This window comes from Colias eurytheme, chromosome 23 (assembly GCF_061535395.1).
Source record: "Colias eurytheme isolate Ceu_HAF_F1 chromosome 23, ilColEury1 Martin Lab GWU primary, whole genome shotgun sequence".
NCBI classification, from domain to species: domain Eukaryota; kingdom Metazoa; phylum Arthropoda; class Insecta; order Lepidoptera; family Pieridae; genus Colias; species Colias eurytheme.
In genome coordinates this window covers 6,771,154-6,791,806 of record NC_143002.1, presented here as the reverse complement: position 1 = coordinate 6,791,806, position 20,653 = coordinate 6,771,154, and the positions used below count along the sequence as shown (strand labels likewise).

The window sequence follows — 20,653 nt, the reverse complement described above, 5'->3', positions numbered from 1 at the left end:
ACTCTTAACCCTCAATTCACCACGTGAAATTTGCTAACATAAACAGCTTCCATGAGTCCACTGGACTCATATATTTTCTTAGCGTGGTTTTTTCAAATAAAACTCTTTTTTTTATTAATTTTCTTTATTATTATTTTTAAATGTTTATTAAGGCACTACAAAAAAATAACAAAACTGGATAAACTTCTGAAATACTCTTAAAAATAAAAAAACTTATTCTAACAGTCTTAAAAAACAGAGTTATTTTCAAAGCTCTACAATAATATCAAATATTTTTAACTAATAACTCTTTTTAATTTAATAAGACTTCTAAAGGGATACAAAACCGAAAATAAACAACAAAAATGTACGCTTCTATACAAAGAAAAGAAACGTGCATGGGGTAATTCCACCGATTACAGGCAACGACGGCATACCTTTTTTGAGCAACTCAAACAGACATCTAGTGCATAAAATATATGCAGTCTTTGTTCTCTTTTTGTAATTACATAGATAACAATACTCTCTTTCTGTACTAGGTAACTTGTCTTCGGTTTCAGAGTGGCTCGCATCTTCAGGAATGTCTCTGTTCATGATATATGAAATCGAGCAGCGAAGTTGTCGTGGCAAACGTGTACTGTGCAGACGTGTCATCAAATTACATTTTACAAACCTACAACAACAACAAAAATTAAAATACATATTTTTATATCATTAATACGACAAATAAGCAACATTTAAGAATCGTAACAAATAAATAAAATATTACTTAATTCACTAGTATGAGTCCATGGGACTCACTTGACGTAATAACTTACCAATTACGCAGCGCAGGCGCACGTCCTCTCGCTACCTCGGTGCCCGTGTCACTGCAAGAAGGTACTGAGACGGTGGAGGAAATAAGTCACTAGGGGAAAAAATTATAATAGTTTGAAAGTTCGATGTGAGTCCAATGGACTCAGGTAGTGAATTAAGGGTTAAGAAAGTTTCACTTCATATGAACTGCACGCCTCAGAACGCTACTTTGATGAATATGAATTTAAATAGATTTGATTAAATCAGCTTTTTTTATATTAACAATTAAAATTTGATAAAACACTATATTATATATAATAGTGATGCTCTGAATACAATGGGATATCATGACATTTGAAAGAAGCTTATCACGGTACCACGATAGTTATAAAGTTAGGGAAAAACACATTTAGGTATTATTACTACGTACTAGAGAGGACGTCGCTACTACACTATTTGTAACACGAGTTAGAGCCAATCGTCTCAAACCATTTTTTTTTGTTACAGTGATTGGTTTTAATTTATAAGTAATAAGAGGCAGAATATCTACAAAGTGCATGACTCACTAGCCGGCCCGCGCCGCGCGTGTCGCACAGATTTTGTTCGTGGTGTCCTCTCCATGCGTAGTAATAATACCTCAATGGGAAAAACATTGATTTTAATTTCAATCAAGATTTTCTTTGAGATTCGGTAATAGTATCATATTATGATGATCTAATATAGTAAAAAAGGTTTTGCTTTTTTGACCATAAAGACACATAATCAAATAAGCACTTATGTGCAAACCTTTAGCCCTAAAATCAATAATATTATAACGGTCTTATTAATAAAATGTTACCCATTCGCTTTGCAATGGATTAGTTATTGCAATAACCTGTCTTGTTTTTATGATTGACGTTTCATGTGAGCAAGAGCAGGACACAGCTATGGTAGAAAATGGTAGAAATTTATCCATTGTTTAACTTTTTATTAGTAAGGCCGTGAGTAAAAATGTGTAGATAGGTTACAAACACAACATTCGATCTTCACACGGCACACTAACGCACACACGATTAGATGTCAAAGAGAGATGGCATGATTAACTATCGTGAAAAAGAGAACTGAAGTAAATTGTGGCTAATTATAATCTACACCTTTTTACTTATTATATCATTTGAAATGATGTTACAGAAGTTTTATTTTAAGCACTTAGGTCTGTTTTAGGTAACTATAACCTAGTCAATGCTACGAACGATTTTTTTTCGTTGTGATCATATTTATTATTTCGTTTAGTGTATCATTTTAGTTACATTTATAACCTGTGCCGATGAGAACAAAATTAAAGCGAGAATAAAAAATGTTTTTTTTTTTAATATGTACGAATGAGACAGCATGCTATCTATTTGAGATAGCATAAACGAAGCCTTTTAAATTTGTTCTTAATTGGCGCGGGTTCTAGCATTTAATTCTGACAGATTATAAATGTAATTCTGGCAGCTTTTTTTCATCTTCCATTTTCAAATATTTCCTTCGATACGCACAAATTAAAAATTTATTATAGCGCCCTCTTTTGGTAAAAAAAACTGTCATTTATAAGATTTTTTGCATATTGATATTGCCACTGAAAACGAGCTTCGTAGGATAAAATGTAAAAAAAAAATATTAAAAAATTATGTTTTGGCTGTTCTAGAATTATGTTAAGCTTATGAATACTCTCTAGCTAAAAGTGTATATTTTCTTTATTGTATAGTTATGTTAAGATTTGTTTAAACGAAACAATTTGCAGTAGTTGTAAATGTAAAGAACTATCGACTAATGTTTTTACCTTTTATTTGCCGTTTCTTTCAAAGCGATTAAAAATACCGCATCAATAAAAAGTTTCGTTTGAAAAATTATACAAAAAAAATCTTAGAAGACGGAAAATATTGAAAAGTCAATTGCCGCTTGATATAATCACCTTATTATAAGTTAGTTATGAAGTTATAGGAATTGAATATGAACGAATTAAGTGTAAATAAAAGAATGTATTTACGCATAGAAGTACTCGTGTACATTTGAAAGTCCAATTTTATGATTTAATAGGTTTTAGTACATTGTAATTAACATAGACGCAGTGAGAATGTTTTATACGTAATGTTGTTGAGAATAAAGTATTTTGAACAATTTGTTTTGTTTTATTTATGTACCTTTCTATTTATTTCATATACTTAATCTATACTTATCTGTACTAATATTATAAAGCTGAAGAGTTTGTTTGTTAGAACGCGCTAATCTCAAGAACTACTGGTCCGATTTGAAAAATTGTTTCGGTGTTAGATAGCTCATTGATCGAGGAAGGCACATTGCAAGGTACTTTGGCTATGTATCATTACGCTATGACCAACAGGAGCGGGTGAAACCGCGAAGCGCAGCTATTAATTTATAATGATCTAAAGTAGCGTTAGCTACTATGTATTAAGTATTCTGTGTCTAAAGGTAAGTAGGCCATGATAATTTTTATCAAATATTTTAAATAGGCAATATTATTTGTTTTGTATCAAATAAGTTCTGAAACTATTCGACCGATTACGAATAGTATATTAATATTGTCGTATATTTAAATTTTTCTGCATATAATACAAAATGAAGGATGTTTGTAGATTTTGGTATTAAGGACGCTGTCACAAATCTGCGTTACTCAAATTTAGGTATCTAACGACGTAACTTTGTTCGCGGCAATATCACGCTCACGTAAACATAGCGCATTCCATTTTATAGACCATCTTCATTGTGATCTTCATACTTGATATTATTTTTAATTTTTGATATTATGTATTTTTATTGAAATTGATTCCAGAAGATTACTAGGAACTTTAAAAATTCATTTTGTTACTTTTATTAGTAGGTACGATCCTAATAAATATGTTAGTATATTCAAACAACTTAAAAAAGTGTGACTATTTTACAACATTATTTCATTGAATAATAATCTATGAATTGTATACAATATCAAAGCTTTTTAAATGTAGAATTATTATCATACATATGATGTTACCGGCACTGTATTAATCCGGCATTGTATACAATTTTTAGTAAATGTATGTTATTCCGAAAAATAGTCGGAATGAAATAAATTATAGGTATTCGTCACATAACACATTAGTCTAGGGCCCGGATTAATATGTATTTACATATATTTATTTGACATTGTTTTCGTAATTAATCATCGTGTCCACAGTAAATATGTTATTTAGATCGTGAAAATTCAGGTTTTATTTTCCATATTTTTCCATATTTTAAACGTAAATCCATATTCCACAAAATATCAATAAAATGTATCCATATTTTTATCAGCGCTATGAGTTTTCTAAGCATTCTGGCAGATAATGGCGCTCGAGAATTCTTCAACTTCACTCAAAGAAAATTTGAAGATTATTCAAAATATAGAAAAGAAGATTTCTGAATCGGAAAGACCCGTTGATGAAGTTGCTAGGCAAAAATTTTTTTATGTCATAGAAAAAAACAGAGGATTTCATATCCTAAAAAAAATTAACAGCATGCTGTGTGGAAGATTAAAATAAATAAATAAATAAATATTATATGACATTATTACACAAATCGACCTATACTCGGATTTTTAATTAGATAAAGTAAACTGACAGCAGCTAATGTCACTTTGTAAAATAATGTTGCCACATTTAAAGTAATAGTGAGGAATTCAGTTCTCATTCAATCAGATGAATGAACAATGACTGTGAATAGTTCATCATTTCAAACTATAAAATAACATTATTTCTAATTATAATATATAAAGCTACATAAGATATAAGTTACTAGTAGAGTGTAATTATACTCATTTTTTTATTTTTATTGTTACGCTGTTTACGTTATTGTTTTTGTAATTTTTTCGTTAATTGTAACTAATTACGTTGTGTTTGTTGTCATTGTTGTGTTTATTTGATGTTATATTGTTAAAAACTAAATATTCACTAGACGATCGATTCAATTTCATTCATTCCCGATTTTCAATCATTCACTTTGTGACAACGCTATTTTTATTTCATCAAAAACTGACAACACAGAAAACGTCAGTTTACTTTATCTAATTAAAAATCCGAGTATAGTCCCACAGTAAGCTCAATTAAGGCTTGTGTTGTGGGTACTAGGCGACGATATCGATCATGGGTGTCATTTTCATGGTTTTTGGGGTAGCTATTAACCAATATGAGGTCAAAAATAAAATCCAAGATGGTGCCGACGAAAATTTGACTTTTTTCGTGATGGGTGTCATTTTCATGGTTTTTGGGGTAGCTATTAACCAATATGAGGTTAAAACCAAAATCCAAGATGGCGCCGACGAAAATTTGACATCTTTTCGTCATAGGTGTAATTTTCTTAATAATAAAGAAGTAAACTAAAATAAAATAACAAAGATTTTCGTCGGCGCCATCTTGGATTTTATTTTTGACCTCATATTGGTTAATAGCTACCCCAAAAACCATGAAAATGACACCCATGACGAAAAGATGTAAAATTTTCGTCGGCGCCATCTTGGATTTTATTTTTGACCTCATATTGGTTAATAGCTACCCCAAAAACCATGAAAATGACACCCATCACGAAAAAAGTCAAATTTTCGTCGGCGCCATCTTGGATTTTATTTTTGACCTCATATTGGTTAATAGCTACCCCAAAAACCATGAAAATGACACCCATGACGAAAAGATGTAAAATTTTCGTCGGCGCCATCTTGGATTTTAGTCTTGACCTCATATTAGTTAATAGCTACCCCAAAAACCATGAAAATGACACCCATGACGAAAAGATGTCAAATTTTCACCGGCGCCATCTTGGATTTTAGTTCTGACCTCATATTGCGTAATATCCACCCCAAAAACCATGAAAATGACACCCATCACGGAAAGATGTAAAATTTTCGTCGGCGCCATCTTGGATTTTATTTTTGACCTCATATTGGTTAATAGCTACCCCAAAAACCATGAAAATGACACCCATGACGAAAAGATGGCAAATTTTCGTCGGCGCCATCTTGGATTTTAGTTTTGACCTCATATTAGTTAATAGCTACCCCAAAAACCATGAAAATGACACCCATGATGAAAAGATGTAAAATTTTCGTCGACGCCATCTTGGATTTTATTTTTGACCTCATATTGGTTAATAGCTACCCCAAAAACCATGAAAATGACACCCATGACGAAAAGATGGCAAATTTTCGTCGGCGCCATCTTGGATTTTATTTTTGACCTCATATTGGTTAATAGCTACCCCAAAAACCATGAAAATGACACCCATGACGAAAAGATGTAAAATTTTCGTCGGCGCCATCTTGGATTTTAATTTTGACCGCATATTGGTTAATAGCTACCCCAAAAACACAGAACAGTAAAAACATATAGAAGTGCTGTAATGTCTAATTAGTATGAAAACCAGTGTCGCCAAACCCACACATTTAAACCGATAGTTATACAGTACACTACAAGTAAACTATGCCTTTGATTGGACTGCTTAATTTGAGTAAAAACTGACTTAGGTTATAAATTCAGCATTTCAATATGTACCCTAACGCACCATGTTACGGTTTATTTTAGTATAACATCTCTAGGTATATTAGCTGTTTTGTTTCTCATTGCACAGAAATTCCAAATTCGAAAAACATTCAGCTACTCAACAACAGAGGGCGTTAGTTTTCAATAGATATAACTTTGAACCTCAACACATAGAGATAAGGTTGAAATTTGTGTCACTCAACATTAATGACATTAACTTGATATTTATCTGATGCTATGCCCTGAGGGATGTCAGCCTTGTTATCGATATCGAGATATCGATAATTCACAAATAAATATTTTTTGTGTATTTTTTTTTCTTTCTATTATACGAGTATAGTATAATGTGTCACATTTTGGAGTATGTTTATTACTACTAAGTACGTCTTTTTATATTATTATTATTAAATAAAAAACGGAATAGAATAGTATTAATCTATATTTACAAAATACAAACAGAAAATATGCATTATTTTAAATCTTGGAACTACCGTAGGTTTGCTGTATCGGTGGCCTTTGTTAGACTGCTTAGTGCTGTTCGGCATTCAGTTAACTCGTCACGTTGCATTTATCCATTTCTCTTTTAAATTAGCCTCTTTGGGAAATCTGTAAATAAATTGGACAAATGAAAGCTAAGGAAAAATAAAATAAAATTTAATATTTATAATGTTTGTCTTTTCTAAAGTATCGATACTGTCGATATGCGCCACAAGCATCACTAAAGCGACATTCATTTGTTTATTGCAATAATATTCCAGAAATTCTTGTTTGCTGTTCAATCTATAATAGTACTAATTTCTTACGGATTAAGGTTCATCTTGACTAGATATTTGTATACAATTTTGACAAATTACAAGCGAAGATATAACATAAAATATTATATGTAAAATAAATAAAAATAAGACTAACCGATGGTATGAAATGCCTCCATTGCTGATATTATTTCGTCTGCTATCATTTTTGCACTCTAATACCGAACAACACGTCCTAATTAATGAATAAATACGGAAAAAAGGTTTGACAGCTGACAACCGACTCGAATATTTTTCTGCGCACAACTGAGAGCAAGTTAGGTGATCTTACCTTACAAGTGACACGTGGGCCACGCCCACATCACACTTCTATCTACTTTACTGTTCTGTGCCCAAAAACCATGAAAATGACACCCATGACGAAAAGATGGCAAATTTTCGTCGGCGCCATTTTGGATTTAAGTTTTGTCAAATTGCTTTACCCCACCAATCCGTTCAACAACCCATAAAAAAAGAGGATCTCAGTCAACATAATTTTTAAAACATAATTTTAAATTACAAATAATTGGAATATGAAACTTATACAGTTTACACTTATAAAGTATCAAATATTTCAAATCACGAAAACGACAGTATACGCACAATAATCTTTTTCTAATTCGTTTTTATTTTTGGGACGAGGAGCGATACACCCGTCCTTCCAAGAGCGCTTCTGAGCGCGGTCTGACGACCCGCGAGAGCAAAATGTATGAAGAAATCGACAAGTATTTTTAATTTAGCTTATAATTGAAATAAAATTTTGATTTAGATACAAAAAAATTATCACAATCTATAAAGGACTATATATCCCTCAATAATTTATAGGTAAGAAGATAGATTAGGCTTTTAATTTTCTTAAAAGTGTACCGGTTTAGACCCCATTTTTTTGCATTTTATGCCATCATTGTGCTGGGAAAATCGTATTTCAGCGACAATTTTGTATGACGTCGTACAATTTTTATTAGATGATCGTAGAACTGAATATATTCTCTTTAAATTAAGATATTACTTTGTTCTCACGTGTAAGTGCTTTGAGTTAAAATTGTACCGTAAAATAGCGGTTTTTGTTAAAAATCTGTTATAGCACCCTTAACTGGTTGGTCTTCTGGAGGCTTACAAATGACTCGACCTGCCAGGAATATGAAGCTTTGTATTAATATTACAATTATTAGGAGAGATTTTTGTTTTAGTATGTAATGATTAAACTACTGCATCGTGTTAAAAACTCTGCTATCAGGGCCAATTAAAAATTTTCATCTTGTACATTTTTACGACACTGCATGTGCAACAGCGCCATCTGTGTACAGAATGTGAAATAACAAAATCTGAATACAGAATTTTGTTATTTCACCCCATTGTTCGTGGGAATCATATTTAAATAATTGTTAATAATCGTTTAAAGAACTGTATTTTTTATATTAAATTATTATTGTGAACCATAATATTTTAAAAGTTATTTATTTGTATTTCAAGTGAATACTAATAGTTATGAAAATGCATACTAGATGGCGTTCATCGATTAAAATTTTAATGTCGCTACTCGACTCTAGATGGCAGTTTAATAAAATATTAGACACCTATTTTATTTAAAATAGTTGCATATTCAATACAATTATTAAGAAAGAAAGAAAGAATAATTTATTTCGCCAAAATCCAACAACAGATATAATAAAAAGAATAAGGAATACAAAAAACACAGAAAAAGACAAAAGTGTGGCAGACCTTTAGCAAAAAGGGGACCAACTCATTTTATATTTTATTGAAGTGAAACAGCTTCTTTATCGGGGTTGGAAAAAAATTTAATGTAACATTTTTTCGTTACGCGTGACATTTTTCCGTTACGCGCCATACCGCGCGTGATTCGACGTATTTCTGTTATTTTTTGAAAAATAAGTTTCACTTCTTACGTGTGTGATTACGTGTGTGTACGCGTACACATTTTTATTTATTCACTTAACTAGTATATTCCAAGATACAATCTTACGACAGTATTTAAATTTCTAGCATCACATCTTCATACTAGCAGCTTGTAGCACGCGGTTTCGGGACAAGCATTGGGACGAGGCAAGTATTTCTATACCTTACTAGCGATCCGCCCCGGCTCCGCCCGTGGTACATGTTTACGTTTTCTCTCCATAAGAACCATTCTCGAACTTCAAGGAATATTAAAAACAGTATTAACAAAATCGGTTCAGCCGTTCTCGAGTTTTGCGCGTAGCCAAAAAATTGGCGATTCATTTTTATTAAACAGATATGTGTTGGTCTGATATAGGCTACATCACTGAAAAGTATCATCAAAATTCGTTCAATGGTTTTCGCGAGAAATGGTAAGAAACATCCATACTTTCGCGTATATTTTACGTATTTAAAAAGATACACAAACGATTATAATAAATGATAATAATATGAAACAGTACATTTTGTTTATAATAATAGTATAATTTTTTCAAGTACCTACGAATAGATTAGGATAAAAATAAAAGAACAACACACAAATATTGAAATTTGATTTAATTTCATTTTACAAAGTAAAGAAGCTTAGGTAATAGGTATAACATCATACAAAAAATCTTGCGTCAAAATATCAGTTATTTAAAAAATACAAACTCATAAAATTCGAAAAAATAAAAATTCAATAAAGACACACTCCCCCATCTACAACGGCAATAATGCCAAATTAGTCGTTAGAAAGTACACAGACACTCGGAAAAGACCTGAGGCTACTAGTCTAATTTGGCCGCCTTTTAACGAAAACCACAGATAACGTAAAACCACGATACATTGCTGCGTTCCTTTTGAGCGCGCGTTTTATAGTCTATGGTGGCGCGTAATGTTGAGCGAATTATTTTATTACTATCTATGGTATTTGTTCACAGACTCACAGTACTGGTCGTTGCCGCAGGCGTAAAGGGTGGAGAAATGGTTAAGGGTGAAATTAAGACGTGCTTCCGTTATCCGTTTTGTTTGGCGCGGTTATTTCTGACAACACGAATCGGTCTAATTAATTCAATTAGCTCATCGAATTTTTCTTTCAATGGGTTCTTAAATGCGGCATGTTTCTGGCGACTGATAAATGAGCTTTTTTAAGAACGAACGGACTTTTTAATTTGCAGTTAAAGTTTAGCCTTTAAGGATGCCTATTGAAGTCCAACTAGGTACTTACTTACCATCCCTACTAATATTATAAATGCGAAAGGTACTCTGTCTGTCTGTCTGTTACGCTTTCCCGCTAAAACCTCTCAACCGATTTTGATGAAATTTGGCACAGACCCTGAGAAAGAACATAGGCTATTTTATCAAAACACCACGCGGGCGAAGCCGCGGGCGGAAGCTAGTACTAGCTAAACTAAAAGGGATGAATATTATCTATTTACTTACTAGCTGTTCTTCTACACCACTTATTAGTCAAGATCAGCAGAAAATATATTTTCTGACTTATTGTATTATTTTATGACTTTGTAATAATTGTGTTTGTTATTATTGTGGAGTCAAATAAATGATCTTTCTTTCTTTCAATTATCTTTCTTTCTTTCTTTCTTTCATTTGGATTAGGATAAAACTGGTAAAATAGGTATATCTAGTATTTAATAGTGTAAGCATATAGGTAGTAAGTTGGTACGTAAGTATTGCTTCACAGAATTGGGTAAGGAATTTCCGTAAATTACCTATTCAAATACTCGACAAAATGATGATCACTTTAATGCTTTCTACTTTCAGTTTTAATCACAGATAATATAAAACTATACTAGGTTTTAATATATACTAATAGATATTATAAAGATGAAGAGTTTGTTTGTTTGAACGCGCTAATCTCAGGAACTACTGGTCCGATTTGAAAAATTCTTTCGGTGTTAGATAGCCCATTTATCGAGGAAGGTTATAAGGCTATATATTATAATCACGCTAAGATCAATAAGAGCGGAGCAATGCGGGTGAAACAGCTAGTAGATATTTGGGCGCATGGGCAAATAAAAACACAGGACTTATTAAGACATAATATAATATATTTGAACTTAATTTTATTTGTAACTAGCGGTCCGTCCCGGCTTCGCCCGTGGTACATGTTTACGTTTTCTCTACATAAGAACCATCCTCGTACTTCAAGGAATATAATAAAAAAAGAAGTATCGAAATCGGTTCAGCCGTGCGATTCATTTTTAGGTATATATAAGAGATGTGACGGGTAAATTATAATATACCTAATGTATTGAAACGAACATTTTAATGAAGATAAATGATTATCAATTTCGTTGTGTTTTCCTCGTTAATTAGGCAATTTAAATCGAATCTATCTATATACTAATATTATAAAGCTGAGTTTGTTTGAACGCGCTAATCTCAGGAACTACTGGTCCGCTTTGAAATTTTTTTTAGTGTTAGATAGCCCATTTATCGAGGCAGGCTTATATATCATCACGCTAAAACCAACAGGACCAAAAACCGCGGGGCACAGCTTGTGTAGCATATTGTATCAAAAAGGAAAGTTGTGGACATAAAAACTAAGCGTTGGTCGATGTAATGATTTCAAAATATGTTGATGTAGAGTAAGTATATAGAAAAAAATATAGAATAATAAAGTACAAAACTGTTGTTGTTGTTTCTAAAAACTTTTATTAATGATCTTACAGGAACACATTCGGGAATGTGTCTTGCTTATATTTATCGTTTAATTGAATAAATTAATACCTAACAATAAATTAACCGTTGAGGTGTAACCGTGTAAGTAATATAAATAGTAAATACCTACATCTGTTTTTGTTTGTCTTCCTTTCTAGACAATAATAGAAATCGCTCGATCCATGGTAATAGGAATTCTTCAAAGAGGCAAAAACGTCTGGACCGATTTTGATATAATTTGTTATGCTGATAATTTACATAATATAGTCGTGTTAGTTTCATAGAAGATTAAGATTCAATCAATGTCATAGAACATTACTATCTCTACCCTCTCCATCTTGAATTGTTGGTCCTTTCTTCTATATTACTTACTAGCTAACTAAAACCTTCCTCTTGAATCACTCTATCTATTAAAAAAAACCGCATCAAAATCCGTTGCGTAGTTTCAAAGATTTAAGCATACAAAGGGACATAGGGACAGAGAAAGCTTTGTTTTATATGTACTATGTAGTGATGATGTATAAAAACTCAAATCCTGAAGATAAATCGAACGCTCTACATTTACGGCGTCAAGCATATTATGGTGTTATTGTTGTAGCTTGTAGAAGACCATAGACAGAAAATTTAGACATAGCATATCTAAATATCTTGTCAAATAAATATTTTTCTTTCTTTCTTTCATAAGTATAAACTCAAACTCAAACATTTTTTTAGGGCCGATTTTTCAATGCTTGGATAAAACTTATTCGTCGAATAATGTATAAAACTACCATTTTAAAAAACATATTCTAATTGCCCGTATTTGACAGTTTACGTGACATTTTAATATGATCGTGTGTTTAATATGAAGTATTCCAAAAACATTAGTTTTTCTCCAGCACAGGGTCCTGCGTTGAATGTAGAGCACGGTAGAGCAATCTGAAGACTTTCCTAGCCTCCTTCTTCACTTAACTATCTATAAACATTATCCAGCGTTCATTCTAAGATTTGTTTAAGTCATTTTCAAATAATAATGCAGTAATAACATAATTAACTAACCAAACAATAAGCTTCATAAAATGTAGATAATCGATGACTTAAGAAAAGCACCTGAAACATATAAATGCGTCACTGATAATGTTGGTATACAATTTTTTTATGTAACCCCCTTAAAAATTATATTAGTAGGTACCAATAATACAAGTGAAGCCTATTTAAGCCTAAGAGGATACGCTAAAATATAATAACACTAATTAAATCCATATAAAACAATGTCACATTAAAGTTACTCCTCATTGAGCAAACTTTGCCATTCCGTGCACAATGTTAAAACAGGTCATTTAACTATAAACTCCAACCGCACTAGATCGTCGGCTAATAAACTGGTATCATGCTAAAAGCACTTACAATTTTTCACCTCAAATCTCTGCCGTACTTATAACTGTACTAAGTAACATCCCTATAATTGTGTTACCCTACAACGCTGAAAATCGATGGACACCTTTTTTTACATAAAAACCCTTATGTAAAATAACTTAGGGTTAATATTTGTGTGGCTAGGGTATTTTTGTATGAAAAGGACAGCGATAGGGGTCGGTTTGTTGATTCTCAAGGGGTGGGATCTTTGAATAGTGCCGCCCTAAATTGTAAGGGTGGATGGCAGTTTTCATAGCAAAATTCGTGTGTCTACACGCGTGTCGGGAACGGACTGTGAGCGTGGTGTTGTGTGTGTGATAACATAGGAATTTATGTTTGTTTGGTACGTAAATAATTATTTATTAAGAGAAATTATTAATGTGACGGAACAATCTTGAGCGCTACGAACGGTGGTAAAAAGTTATGCCTTGGTATTTTGATAAAACTTGACTTAAGATGTTACACCGATTTGTTCCAAATTAGTTTCAATAAATATGTTATAGTGATAATAAAATTAAGTTATCTACGTGTTATTCGCAACGGATGTTATCAACGGTAAATATGTGTGAATTAAACCGGTGTTATCCGGATTTAAAACTGGAAATAATTCTCTGATAGAGCCTATTTATAATTGGTTCAAACCGAATCAAATGCATTCTTTAATATTAAAATATCATGCAAATATATTCAGCAATGAAGCCACTAGAAAGTTACCGTATAACTTTTATGAATAAAGAATAGCTGATATTTATTATAGCAAGACAAAAATAAATATTTATAGAGTCAGATGCAGAACGACGTTCTATTTAAAAACTTAAGGCTACCTAACTAACGTTTAGATTATAAATCCAGAATAATTAAATAAACATTTAAAAAAGAACAACAGCTGTTAAAAACCACAGATAGTATATAAATGGCTTTCTTGTCCGAGGTGAGAAATACAACCAAAAAGAATATATTATGTAATAATCTTTGTTAAAAATTTTAGCAATTTGCAATTGTCAACAAGTAAATTACTTCTCATATTTTTTTAAGCTTATTAAAATATTTTAAATATCAACATATGCAGTTGCTCGTTAAAATATTTAATCTAAAACTATTAAAATATTTAGGTTGGAGAGGATGGTAGAGTTATTATAAGAATAGGTAATTACCGTCGGTAACAACACAAGTTAGTCTCTATGTTCATAACATTACATTCTCTATGACTAAAGATGAATTAAATAGGTATAAATTGTAAGTAATTAATTAACCGCGGTTCACTGGAACATGCTTCCTGAATCTGTGTTCCCCGATGAGTACAATATGGGGGTCTTCAAGCGAAGAGTGAACAGGTACCTTCTAGGGAAGCGCGTTCCATCTTAGACCACATCTCAGCTTAACATCAGGCGAGATTGTGGTCAAGCGCTTCCCTATTACCAATAAAAAAAAAAAATAACAAACTTTAATATCAGAAACTACATACTTACAGGGAATAATAAAAAATGGATATAGAGCGGTATATAGATGTGAGATGATGATTTTATTGAACGAATCTATGTTTTGCTTCGGTTCCTATATTGTATGGATAATGAGCTAATTTCACTCACGAAACATTTATTTGATTATTTATTTATTTATTAAAAGGTTTACTAGTAATTGATACACAAATTGACAAATATTTTTGCTTAAAACTATGTGTAGGTACAATTTTAGGTGCATAAATGATAGTACATTTAAAATTATTTATACTAAGAGATAACAGTTTATATCTGTTTTAATGCAGTTGCATTAAAACAGATATATTATACAGATAGAGCGAATCTTATACACAGGAAGATTAATTTAAAATCAATCTTCGAATTCACTTTAAATAGAACGTAGTCGATCCCGCTATGGCATGAATCGGGCCAGTAAACTCAAACTCAAACTCAAACATTTATTTATTCAATTAGACTTCTTCTAGAAGCACTTTTGAAACGTCATTATGTACATATTTTTAACATTTACCACCGATTCGGAAAGCAGTATCTACGGAGAAGAATCGGCAAGAAACTCCATAGTTGCTCTCTTTAATCATGTCAGATTTACAATTTTACAAATAACATATTGTAATATCATAATATATTATCATAATATGCCAAAGAACTGTCCTGTGGTATATGAGTATACAGGGGAAGGTACAAAACCCCCCACACACGATCGGCGTGAAATAGTAGCGTGGCTCTATCTTCCGTATCGAAGTCCGTACCGTACTGAGGGAGTCGGAGGTCCGTGTCCTTTCCTCACATTTTTTAAAATATCAGAATGGGCTAATGGTCTTGTGGAGCGAATGGTCGTAAGCGAATATGGGCGGTGATATTCATTTACAGAGGAGATTCGTTGTCGACGTTTAAGATGCCATACCTCTGGAAATGTTCATGGGCGGTGATCGCTTACGATCAGTAAAACCATCAAGTACCAAATAAAAATAAATCGTCGCCTTAGTTCATGACGTGACGGTATTGCCACGCCCTTGAAATTTAACTCTCAACGTGCCTAAAAAAGTTTCACTTCATAATCGCATTGGTTTTAGCAGTAACCGAGTATCTGTATTACAGAAATTATAAATACAAGAGTCTTTAATTCTTTTTATTCAAGACTAGCTGTCCGGCTCGGTTTCGCCCGTGGTACTAATTTCGCAATAAAAGGTAGCCTATGTTCTTTCTCAGGGTCCAAATTGGTCTGTGCCAAATTTAATCAAAATCGGTCCAGTAGTTTATGCGTGAAAACCATACATACATACATAATTACAAACTTTTCCTCTTTATAATATTAGTTTAGATGTATTGGAATGTAAAGTCTTGGTTAAATAGGAAATATCTTCTACAGTATTTCTGTACAAAACTTCTATATTATGTACAATGTACATTGTACGTAGGCTGAAATCACTGTAATTTTAAATTTCAATTACGAAATAAAACTGTAAGTAACTACAATTGGAACATTAAAAAAAATATGGTCATATAAAAGGTACTTTAAACGCAAATTGGATCATTAAACTATTATGTTATAATCTTTTAATACAAAAATATTACTTACAACTCCCTCAACACTAGTTATATTAATTATTTGTTATTAATGGCCACTTCGTTTAATTAACATTGCCACAATTTAATCGCCTAATTTTATAATTTATTTAATGATAGTAACACAGGAGTAATTTTTCACACAGGTCAAAAGGTCATGGTTTTTATTTAACACTTTTTTGAGTAAAATTTTATTATTGCTTACCTAGTTTAAATATATAATCTATTGTTTTGAATTATTTGCATTATTTAGAAATAGAAATAGAAAACACTTTATTGTACAATGCAAAACAAAATTTACAGAACGATATTATGTAACTTAAAATAAATGTACAATTTGGCGGTATTTATTAATGGGTTAACTTATAAACTAATTCGTATTTTAAGATTTAATTTTAATTACTCTTTTCACCTTAAATTTAATTTGATGTGCTCCATTTAAAAATGTATTTAAATAAGACGTCTTTATTTTTTAAGTAAATACATTTTTATAAAGACGTGAAAAAGATTTGATTTCTTCATGGATTTCTTATTATTCAATTAATCGAACGCCACATCATAATTTAATAAAAAAAAACCTTTTTTAAAGTGAATCTTCAAAAAAGGTTCTTTGGTATCTTTGAATCTTGCCAAGGAAGTTTCACTCCTGACATCGTGACACACGCTCTATTTTTAATTAATTATCTCATAAAAGTTAAAACTTACGAGTAATTTACGTATCAAATACAATCAATTTTCATAGATTATCTTCAAAACTACTCAGGTAATATAAAATGAAAGGCCCAGCCATGTGAATAGATAAGGAAATATAACCGTAGCAATTTGTCTAATAAATATTCATACTTTTGATTGTGCTGACATTGTTTTTAATTAACTAATGGACAATTAGTACCGCTATGTGAACAAAGTTGTTACTTTTTAACCCTTTTGCGTTTTGGTTTTAAAGTTGTTTTATACAGAGTAACAGTTCTGTATTTTTTTAAATTACTCATAATTGGGATATTTCAAATATTCTTGTAAATATACAAAGGAATAAATTAGATATTTATATGACTATTTTACACGACTAGTAGACCTAGAAAAATGAAGAGTCTATGTGCGTTTACCTAATTAAAATATACTATGGGAATCATCTTATAGGATACTAGCTGCGCTCCGCGGTTTCACCCGCGTGGCTCCGCTCCTGTTGGTCTTAGCGTGATGGTAAGACCAACAGGACTTACAATAATAAGCGCGGTTTATAATATTTATAAAACACAAGAAACATACTTTTCAGCTTTATAAATATTATAAAGCTGAAGATTATGTTTGTTTGAACGCGCTAATCTCACAAACTACTGGTCGAATTTGAAAAATTCATTCGGTGTTAGATAGCTCATTTATTGAGGAAGGTAATAGGCTATACAACATCACGCTAAGACCAACAGGAGCGGAGCAATGCCGGTAAAACCGCGGGGCACAGCTAGTTAAAAATAATTCGAAGCATGCTACACGACGCGACGGTGTGACATCACGATTAGTAGGGCTAGGTGTCGTAAAGTTTACGGCATGATCTTATCAGCAAGTGGCCATCTGTCAAGTTGATCACAGCGGTTAAGGGTTAAACTTTGTTTCATTTATATTCTAATTGTTCATGGAAATTTGTTTCGTCCTTTGGCGGGTTAATTTTAGGGCGTTTTGGTTGTTAATATTTATATGAGCGACCGTTGAATGGTTAGAAACTTAGAAGTAGAAATTTACTTTAAGTTTGTTGTTGCGTTTGTTATACTATACCTAAGTTAGTAAGCTAAAATCATATTTTTAATACTAAAGTGCTAACTGCTACCAGGGCTATGCTGTAATAGATTAATTTGAATTAAAGACTAATAGACTTATTTACAATAATTAAAGATATTTGAAATGTCACTTCGTTATAATAAATAGTAAAAATATAAACATGCTACAACGCTATGACAATTTCCTTTCGTTTTGGGAGCGTCGGGTAAAAAATAAAGTATTAAAAATTACAATACAATACGTATAATTATATCAAAATGTGGAGATTAAACAAAAAAACAACAGATTAAGAATGGCTATCGCAAGGCTACCTCCAAGAACTTCCTTTTGCCAACAATAATAATGAATTCCTCATTTTCAACCTCTTCAACAAAGAAATTACAAACAAAATCAAACAATAAATACCGCACAATCTAGCAAATAAATTAAAACATACATACATTACGTACATCGAGATAGCATCGCGGTGAATCTGCTCATTTAAAATTATTTACACTTTGCTTTTGAGCGCGATCCAACCATTTGATCGGTCACTTTGCGTTTATTGCTGTATTATTCACTGCTAGAGTTTCAATGTTGGTATCATGTTTAATATTGATGGGAAATTGATTTCTAACGTTAGAATATTTATAGATACTACCTATATAAAACTGAAGAGTTTGTTTGTTTGAACGCGCTAATCTCGGGAGCTACAGGTCTGATCTGAAAAATTCTCTCGGTGTTAGATAGCTCATTCTATTATATTCATATTATTCATATCTAGGAAGGCTATTACAGGCTATATAATATCATCTCGCTAAGATGAACAGGAGCGGGGCAATGCGGGTAAAACCACGGAGCACAGCTAGTATTTTATAGACAGACTTCTCTTAAAATTTAAAAGCATTTTTAAGTGAAACTTCTTGCGCGTTGGGAGTAATATTACAATACCGTCACGTCATTGAGTAAGGCGACGATTTTGTTATCTTTGAATCTTGACAAATAAGTTTCACTTCTGACACGTGTGCTCGGCACACACGCTCTTTTTTTAGATTGCCTTCTTAGCTATACCCGCAGAAAAGATGTAAAATGCACCTGTCTAAGCGAAGACGGGTTGTTTATTAATTTAAATGGATAACATTCTGACAATACACCTTTTCTTTTAAACTAGTGGATAAACATACAAACATATACTTTCTTGTCAGATTTTCACATTGTACAGACACATTTTTAGCTTAGCCTTTCTAAAAAAGAACGTGTGTAGGTACCTACCGAGCACACGTGTTTAAACTTTGGCAAGATTCAAAGATACCACGATCGTCGCCTTACTCCATGACGAGACGGTATTGCTGTGGTATTGCCCTGACGCGTTGAAATTTTACTCTCAACGCGCCTAAAGTAATTTCACTACAAAATTCAATTACAACTACAATACACGTGTACCTAAAACATTTTGGATAGGCACCTTTTTAACAAGCACAATCAAAACATATGAACAATTCAATTATCCGCTATTCATACAATAGAAATTGTTATTTTGTGTGAAACACGGCATTTGTTTATACTTTTAGATTGGTTTCAGTAACACGATATTCAATCGGAACCAGGTGTTGTGAATCGGTGAGGCGAGCACGAAACCGATACTTTATCGATACACATACTTTGATTATCGGTTTTTGTACCAACCGTCTGGGAATAACGCGGCGTCTTCAACTACTAGAATGATATTTAATTAAACTAGCGCTAAGTTTTAAGTTCATCTTAGGCCGGCTACTCACGTATCTGCCGCAGGGGCAATATTGGTAGAATCTCGGTTGGTCGGCAGTCGGAGCAATTTCAGTTGTTCTCTAAATTGCCCCTGCTTGCCTATACACATCACAATCAAGAAGCCAATTAAGGGTCCAATTAAGGGTTTTAATGTGAAATTTGCTGCAAATTCTGACGAACATCTACATTGTTGTCTGTCTGCATAACTAACACATACTGAAATTGTTAGGTGATAGAGAGATGATGATGATGATCAGAGATAGAACTGAAAAGCTACATATAGCTTATGATAAAAAAATATTTGTCGTCTCTACAATGTGTGCTGTGACCATAACGCGTTGTTAGCCAATTTTTCGATCAATGAGCGATTTGAACTTTGATACACTCAAGCTTTTACAATCGTTTCTCGTAGAGCTTGTAATACAGAGTTAATCATATTTGGGGTAGGTAATTCATATTAGGTAAGGTATTCATACCTTCTTTTTCTAGTTTATTAAAGTGAAACTTTTATTACATCGTCTCAAACTTTTTGGTCTGTGTAGCGCATGTCGCGTGTATCGCGGATGCCGAGTAGGTATACCTACTCGGCAGCCGACCGTCACGCGACATGCGCTACACAAAGCAGTGTTCGGAACCGTTCAAACAGTTTCACTTTTAGCGTGGTTTCATAAAACCACACAACATTTTTTATATCTTTTTATCAGTTGGTTGCATGGAAGAGATGCTGTTTTTTTTTTATAATCTTTTTTCTTTAATAATAAGTTGTGTTAGTATTGTTTGTATTTTGGCAGCACAATAAAGAGTTTAAATGAATAAAAATTGTATAGAATAAAAATAGTATCATGCAATAAATATTATTTTAGTAAATCTATCCAAATGGACGTAAAAGCGCATTGTTTTATCAATAATTCAGTATTCTTAAGTGCGTTATTGTTCTTAGACGTCCCTAGGGCATTAAGATGTTATTAGGGAGATTTCT

General features: G+C 32.3%; 1 long non-coding RNA gene across 1 annotated transcript; it reads right to left on the bottom strand.

The window, feature by feature from the left end:
• Nucleotides 1-105: 105 nt before the first annotated feature.
• Nucleotides 106-957, bottom strand: LOC149898366 (uncharacterized). Its single transcript, XR_016458093.1, has 2 exons — nt 798-957; nt 106-652 (listed from the first exon to the last, which is right to left on the bottom strand). It is a non-coding gene; the product is annotated as an uncharacterized LOC149898366 (long non-coding RNA).
• Between the last annotated feature and the right edge of the window lie 19,696 nt (nt 958-20,653).